General features: G+C 37.7%; 1 protein-coding gene across 9 annotated transcripts in view; it reads left to right on the top strand.

Annotated features, from left to right (window-relative positions):
• Nucleotides 1-7725: 7725 nt before the first annotated feature.
• FOXP1 (forkhead box P1) overlaps nt 7726-8780 on the top strand; it is a 661259-nt gene continuing 660204 nt past the window's right edge. For all 9 annotated transcript variants that reach the window (XM_056804416.1, XM_056804414.1, XM_007500086.3 and 6 more), the window contains exon 1: nt 7726-8780. This exon is cut by the window's right edge and continues 1760 nt beyond it. The gene's annotated coding sequence lies outside the window, so the exon portion shown is untranslated.

The following is an 8780-nucleotide window of genomic DNA, read 5'->3' as shown; positions in this document are numbered from 1 at the left end:
TTTTGGCCTGCACAGAGTTCCACAAGGAAAATACTATGCCAGCCACACTTAATTCTTTTGGATCCTGTAATGCTTGGGGTTTCCTTGGGGAGGGCAATGGAAATGACTCAGGCCATTATCATCCTTTCTCCAGGATTCTAACTTCTGAATTAGTGTCCCCAAACTCTTTTTGCCTTTGCTGTTGTATGTCCTAATGCCCGCATCCAGAAGCAGGTTATTTTCTGTTACCTGGAGGCACGGTCCTGTTGGATTGTGCCAATCGGACTCTTACATGGCTGCCAGAATCATAATCTTTATGCTACCATTTCTCTCTGGACCTAGCACTCTTTTCAAGGTACTTCTATAGCTCTTTGCTAATGAGACAGATTCTCTCTCTCTCTCTCTCTCTCTCTCTCTCTCTCTCTCTCTCTCTCTCTCTCTCTCTCTCTCTCTCTCTCTCTTAAGCTAGAGTGTTCTGGCAACATTTTATTTATTTATTTTTTTAAGTCTTCTGACTCATACTCCTTTCCTCTGGTTGAGCCAGGAAGAAAGATAAGCCTTTTGGTGTTGCCCAGTGTTGCCAGGGGTTCTAATTGTACCTTCATGCTACTTCCTATCCTTTTGTTAACTCCTCTTTGAAACTTAACTTGGTTGAGACTATTTTCAGTTTCTTTGAGGAAGATGGTCAATCAGTATATTACACAAGCCTCATCAGTAAATTGGTGACTAGGCTTTACTCATGAAATGTGCACTGATCTATAGCAGCCTGCTTCTCCTGCTAGTGTTAGAGCTTCCAGGATGACAGCCTCATCCCAGAACCTCATTAAGGCAAGATCTATAACCACAGAAGTAATATTAATGTTAATGAAAGTCACTAAGAAGTGAATAAACAGTACTCTCTTTCTTGTCTGGCCTAAATTGGTTGGACATTATTTGATGAGCTTATCATTCATAATTTTTTCATAAACAACACTAAAAAACCCATTTGGGTTGGACTCAGCAGGGCCCTCTGTGAGTATCTTCCAGAAAACTCCGAATTTTGATGGACAAACTAAGACAACTATGACTAATCAAATACCTTTTGGTGTGACTTATTAACTTTATTAACAAGCTGTTGACTTTAGCAGTTCGATTCCCCATATTTAATTGTTTTACATTTGAGTCTCTTTAATTTTTGTTCAAGAAGTTTGAGGGCTGTATAACAGTCTTGCTTATAACGGACTGTTTATAAAACACCAATCTTCTAGAGTTAGACTCATTGACCTATTTAAGACAGAACAGATTCCTTTGGTAAGAACTTTTTTCAAAATTCAAAATGAACTGGTATCAAACACTCTATCCTTTGAAGGGGTTTTTGTTTTGTTTTGGTCTTTAAAAAGTACTACTCAAGTTAAAAAATAATGATTTTTTAAAAATCTCATGTCATTTGAACACTAGTAAGAAAGGAAATTGGTTAGCTATTCAGTTGCCTGTAGATATGAAAGTGATGATTTTTTTTTTTTGGTGAGGGTGGTATGGACCTGTGATTTTGTCATTGCAGATAACTGGAAATTCTCTGTGATGAAGGAATTTAGTAACTTATTCTAACTTGGAGATTTAAGGAGCTATCTCAAATATTAAGAGATTGTGACTCAGGGTCACATAGCTAGTGAATATCCAAGGCAGGACTCAAATTCAGTTCTTCCAGACTATATGATGGAGCCCATTATCCACAATGACATACTGCCTCTCTAATTTTCCTTTTTTATATGCCTCATTAAAAACTCTGGGGCCTTTATCCTGCTTTCCACTCCCACTGGCATGTTGATTATCTAGCAAGCAGCTGAATATACACTCCAGAGCAATGATGGTGAATGTTTTAGAAACTGAGTGCCCAAATGGTTATCCTCATGTCACATGTGAGCCCTCCACCTTACCCTAGTCAGGGAGGGAGGAAGCGCTCCCATTGGGCTGTTGGGCAGAGGGGTGGGTCATGTGAGAAATATCCTCAAGTGTGTGTGGAGAGAGGGAAGGGAGCAGCCCCCTCTGGCATGCTCCAGCACATGTGCCATAGGTTCACCAACATGGCTTTAGAGGATTCTTATCCCCATTCCACTCTCCCTGGCAAGTAAAGTTGTCAGAGCAAAGCTACATCTTTCATTCAGAGATCTAGGGACACCCCTGAGGAGTTATAGCATCTTCCTAATGGTATCTTGAACCCCTATTCTTATACATTCCCATTAATATCCATGATCAGTGATTAGTGCCTCTAGTATCATTAACCAATTAAAATAAATTAACTTTTAGAGAGGTACATTTGATGAAAAGATTTAGCAAAGACTAAAATGTAAAGCATTCCTCCAGTACACAAGGTGACACACTCTCCTTTAACTGCCTCTGCTCCTGGGAAGAGTTGGCTCTGTCTTAAAAGAGATTGTCCCATCAAATATACTTCAAAATGTGGCATAACTAATGAATGAAATAATTCTTTTGCTTGCAGAAACCAGAATTTTGATGTGAATCCACTACTGATCTGGATTGCTAGAAGCTTCATCCCTAACTTGGCTTAGTTGCCTCAAAATTCTGGCATAGATTCCAGGTCCCCAACTATTGATGATCTCCTAACCCTCTGGAACACACAAAATAGCAGTCTAATCAATTTTGTCTCCAATACTCTTCACCTAAGGCTGGAAAGAATAGAAACAAGGACAGACGCAACAGCAGGGTCAGGTGCTCATGGCTTCATGTCAGCCCAGGTGCGGAGAGTAGCTCTTTTTCTTCCCACCTGAAGGCTAAGAGCAGTCAGTTGTATCTTCATGTGAATGCAGTCATGCAGGAAAGAGAATAAGGTCAAGTCACTGAGGTCTCATACAAGCATGCTCAATTCTGGCGCAGAGGCCAATCAGCCTTTCTTTTGGCAAATTGACTGGAAACAGGTAGATTTCCAGTCATTTTCCATGTCTCAAAGTCCATGTGGGGAAATATATCAGGCCACGCATGCTGTGCATATTGATAAGAGATGTGTTTTCATTGGCCAGCCCTGTGCTAGTTAGAAGAAATCTTATAATCAATATTACTCCTCTCAGTGAGCACAGTCAGAGCATCTGAATCAGAGAAGACATTCCCAGGCTACTACCTCTAGAGGAGCCTTTTCTATTGTCCTGAGGTCCCTAAGGAGGAAGAAAAATATCTTTTCTGGCCCTTTCTACCAGACCTTCCTTTTAGCATCTGAGCAGATAGCATAAGTAGAGAAGCAAACAGTAAAATAGGCTTGGAGTCAGAAGACTGGGGTTATAATCTTGAGCTTGACCCTTTGTGACATCTCTGTGTTTCTTCTGTGCAAGGAGATCGTACATGTACTATAGGTTGCTGGAAAGACTAAATGAGATAATTTATCTAAAAGTTTATTTAAATAACTGATTTTATAAAAGTGGTTGAAAATTTCATGTAAATATTAGCTACGATTATTATTAGGTGGCTTTGGATCCCTGGAAAGTCATGTACCACTCAAAATAGATAGCACTGATTTTTGAATCAGAGGACCAGGGGTTCCAATCCTGTCTGCCACTACCTGTGTGACCATAGCCAAGTCATTTAAATTCTTTGGGTTTCAGTTTCCCAAGTTATAAATGAGAGGGGTTGGAATCAGTGGTCTCTGAGGTTTTTCTAGTTCTAAATTTCAGGTTCTATGTTGTCATTTTTCTGGATATCTTGCCACCTCTTGGCTGTACTATTTCTCCTCATCTGGAAAAGTATCCTCAGGACCAGATTCTATTCCCCAACTCCTTAGAGGAGTTAATCTAGGCAGCTTTGAAATCTGCCCTAGGGTTTGACTTGTTTTGTTTGATGACTGAGTGCTAGCTCACATAACCTGCTGTATATGTCCTAGACATCTTGCCATCTGTCCTTTCCCTTAAAAGATACACCTTGTCTTCTCTGTATATTTTGTTCTGGGAAATATGTAAACTTTGACTTTTTGATGGTTCCACTCACCATCTTGTGGCTCCCCAAACTAAAACTTTCTTCCCCAGTTACCACTTACCTATCAGTGTTGTTTTCCTACCTGCCTCCTCCCCTCCCCCCCATTAGAATGTAAGTTCCATAGGGGCAGAATTGGTCTCACTTCTATATTTTGTATTGCTTCTAGTGCTTGGAACATAGTAGGAGCTTAATAAATGTCTACTCATTCATTTGTTCTGTATGAGTATGCGTAAGGTAGAAAGAACATACTAGGAATTGTGGGACCTGGGCATTAGTCCCAGCTTGGCCCCTAAGACCGTTGTGATCTTGGGTAATTCACTTTATGTTTTCTGGGTCTTGATTTCTTCATCTATTAAATGAAGGAGCCTTCTAAGGTTTTTCCAGTATGAAAGCCTTGCCATCTCCCAAGGTCTCTTTGTAAAATGTAAATTCTCCAAGGAGTGGTTACACATTAAATATTCTCTCTCTCTCTCTCTCTCTCTCTCTCTCTCTCTCTCTCTCTCTCTCTCTCTCTCTCTCTCTCTCTCTCTCTCTCTCTCTCTCTCTCTCTCTCTCTCATCAGTTTATCAGATGTTCTCTCTGTGGGTAGGACTTTAGAGAGTATGAGAGTACTGAATGCCTGGGGTGAGAACACAGGCTAAAAGGATGGAAATTTTAGTAGAAAAGGTAGGTGGGGGAGGGGGAACAAGGACAAATGTCACCTCCCACAATTTTGCTTAGGACTTCTTAAAGATAGCAATAAAGACAGAAAAGTTGCATCATTAATAAAGCATCCTAGCTGCATCTTAGAAGGAAGTTCTTATCTTTTTATAATCTTTTAAATAGCAATTGATATGTTCACAATTAAAGCCACAAATTTCTAATCAGGAAGAAAGCAAAATAGACTTCGCGGGTATTTGCCATTTATTTATATTTTTTCAAAACAACTTATTAATATAAAACACTTCTTTTTTTTTGGATATTTTATTCTCATTCTTTGGTCTGATTCTTGTAGTTTAGTCACTGTTATCTTCAGTGGAAGCTCTCCGAACAAAAGAACCCTTGTCCTACTGGAGCAGTATCATTTTTGTTAGTTTCAGTAACTTTAAGACTCCTTTCTTTAGGTACAGTAATCTGGCTGTATGGGCACAGGACACCTTCAGATTTTAAATCTTTGTGTGTGGAGTATAGATCTGGGAATTCAATATCAGCTCTAGAGAATGCCTGCCTGAAAGTAGCAGTCTCAGACTGTTATTTTTCATAGCTATTGATCTTTAAATACTCCAAACTTAAGTGATTATGTTTTTACTGACAAAAATGTCAACCCTACTCTTTGGATTCTCTGGTCTTCTTTAGAAACTGAGGACCTCAGATTCTGTGTTCCTGAGCTAAGTAAGATCCCTTTACTCTATTTACCTCCTCATATAAACAAGCTCTTCTCTCTAGCCCTACTGAACAATGCCTATTGTAACACAACCTGACATTCTTGAATTCTAAATATAAGCCAAAGCACTTTTAAGAGATTGAGATCAGAACTTTGCTTTACATCTGAAATCTCATTTTAAATTCAGATACACAATTACTCACAGACTCTCAGAGACTTAAGTACACTGCCTTAGGATAGTATTAAAACAATAGTTTTAATTATTTTTTTTCAGGTTACAAAAGTTACTTGTGGTCTATATGGAAATGTAACAAGAGTTTTTCCTAACATGCTACATGGTGACTTCAGAAAGAAGGTCTGGATGAAACCATCTCTTTTTTCCTCATCATATTTAATGTAATTCTACAGATGTTTTATCCATATTCTATAACCTGTTAGAAAACTGGAAAAGAATCCAGAGGAACCGCTCAGGGAGGCTGGGGGGTGTGGCACCACAGTGGTTTGGAAATATTCTGGGGTTTAAGACAGCAACACCTATAATTATGGAGGCGTCATCACCTCCATAAAAAAGAAAACAACAAAAAAAATAACGCTTTTACTAACCAGATGTAGTCATAGCATATGTATGCCCTTCCCCAAACCTGTCTGGCATTTGTTTCTGGCCTAGTGGGGAATATCTGCCATTTCTCTCTCCCAGCACTCATAAAACAATACAAAGGTAAACAATTGGAGTACAATTAGCAGTCTCATTGGAGTAGCAGGAGGGAGAAGTCACCTGCGATTAATGTCAAAGGAATTAATCATGGTTTACAGAGATGATTTAGTGGCTTGATTTGCAAGTGGTTTAAAAAAAAAAAAAACCAAGAATACAACTAAGTTTGACTAAAGCTAGTTTTGAAGGGTATGTCGATTGTATCTTGCCAATCAATTTGATTTTATGTTTTAAACTCTACAAAATATGTTGCTAATTGTATATGAAGGACTTCTGCATGAGAAATGATATATTTGACATAAGCTTGGTGTTTGCTTTTTTTTTTTCTTTCTAATCGTTACTATAGTGGCTATGGTTATTTTAAACTATTCTGCTCTCAACCTCAGCCCTTTTATCATGAACCAGCAACCATTGCGTGATGCAGCAGATATGGGGTGTAGAACAGATTACTTCCCTGACACTAACTTAACCCACAAAGGGATTGGGTTAAAACCTTGGCCAAATGACTGCATCATAGATCACGCATCATTCAAATGTCTCTTTCAAGGTGTTTATTCTTGAACATTTTCCCCAGAACATTCAAACACACCTGAATGTAATGAATACATGCACATAACCACCCCACTATCGCAGTTGAAAAATGTAATCTTTTCAGGAGGAAGAGATTAATACTTGTTTGGTTATGCAGTAGCGACATGGGATGCTGTTAATACTTTTTAGAATTTCTTTATAGACACACATAACCATGTTGGTAATTGTTTGCCATTCTTTTGGTTGTTACTGTGATGAAATGGGGATAGAGGATGAGTATTTTTTGCATTAACATAATGGTAGGAAGCATCTGTTTTTTAAAAAGTGAATACCTATTTAGTTTTCTACCAAAAGGTGGCGTTCTACTCCCATGCCCTTTCTTTTCAACCCTTCATGCTCTAATTGCCAAAAAGAAACTTCCACTTGATTACTGATCAAGAAATCAAATGTACTCCATATGAATGCAACATGAGAGTGTTGAAAATGAACAATATGTTAAGCTGCAGTTAAGTTTCCTGCTAATATAAACCAAATGGACATGTAGCTCTTTAATAATGCAACACTAGACAGTTTCATATACAAAATTGACTAGAGGATTTTAGAATGAAGATTTCCCTTTTGTCTGTGAAACTTGTTGCAAACCTGACTTCAGTCCCACATCTGAAGTGGATGTATGTATTAAAGGCACCTAATAATGCAGAAACAAATTTGAGATCTATTCATGATCTTTTAAATCCTTGTTGAATATAATAAAAGCCAATTTCTCTATTTGAAAAATAAGATGTAATATGTTTGTCCTTATGGAATATTATAGAGCAGACAAATAAAAATGAATGGATATTTCCCTCTGATTATGATGCTAGAGCCCTTCATTTACTTGAAGCTTTCAGTATCTGGCTCAGATGTTTAACAAAAGGGCAGTTGTATCTTCTCCAACATGCCTGATGGATTTGAATTTCTCTTTGCTTGGTGCATCTGAAATACTCACTGATGTCAAGGAAAGTTTCACGTGAGGAACCTGTCCAGAACAGGTAATGAAGATGCATACCGTAGATAAGAGAGCCTCAGAAACGTTTGCTTTTAGGCTATTTAACCCAAGGGATTCCTGTCTCCTTACTTTGGAAGGAGACCACCCTTTTCCTGGCCCTTGACACTGACTTCACCAAAAGAAGGAACTTTTTTTTTTTTTTGGTGGCTTTGTTCACCAGGTAGCCTGGCTAGGACTAGAGAATCAATGGTAGGTAACATATTAAATGGTGGAGTACTGTTGGAAGCCTGACCTTTACCTCTAAGGGTGAAGAACATCTATAGGACCAAAACAACATCTTCAACTCTAGAACTGTCCTAAAAATATCTAATGATTGTACACCAGGGAATATTATGTAACCCTGTACAACTGAATATGAATTACTTTAACACAAGAATGCTTTTGCAGTCTTCATCTTTGCTTTTGGATTCTTTTGCTTTTTAATGAGTATTGCATCCATTAAAAAATAAAGATATGGCTTAAAATGATACTTTTTTCCCACCATCACTGAATATTCTGCTTAGCAAGATTTATATGTAACAATATAAGAAAAAGAGAAATGATCTGAGTAAGGAAATTTGGAATTTTAATTCAAGTGGTATCCAACAGGCAACAGGTGGTATGTGAGACTCTTCAGAGCTACATATCAAAAATTAAAAAATATAACCAGAGAACTTTTAAAAATATAGCCAGAGAAAATTTTTAAAGGGCAAGCAAACCTAAAGAGATACAAATACTATCACTTTTTAAAAAGCACCTCTCCTCCACATTTCTATTTTGAAGATGTTTATTATTCACAGCAGTATTAGTGTATAAGAGCTAAAGAAATAACATTCTCCTGAGATTTCAAAAATTGAAATGACTTTGTAGGATGCAAACAACTGCTTTTAATATGATGGTTTTACATCCCTATTTCCCCCGTGGCCTAGTTTACCATATATTCCACAAATGAAAATGTCTTTATTCAACAGCTGCTTTGGAGTTTGGACACAGGAGGAATATTTATTAATTTTCTATAATGACTATTCCTATAAACTGATTATAGAATTAAAGTAGAGGTTTTTCTTATTTGCAGCATTACATATAACATCTGTGTTTCTCTTCCTTTTCTTCCTGGGAGATATATCTATCTGTATACACACTCATGCTACTGATCTTCCTCATTTTTATTTACCACTATGTGTGTATACATACATACATATGTATAT

Source organism: Monodelphis domestica, chromosome 7 (genome assembly GCF_027887165.1).
Source record: "Monodelphis domestica isolate mMonDom1 chromosome 7, mMonDom1.pri, whole genome shotgun sequence".
Taxonomy (NCBI): domain Eukaryota; kingdom Metazoa; phylum Chordata; class Mammalia; order Didelphimorphia; family Didelphidae; genus Monodelphis; species Monodelphis domestica.
This window is presented reverse-complemented; position numbering and strand designations above follow the sequence as displayed.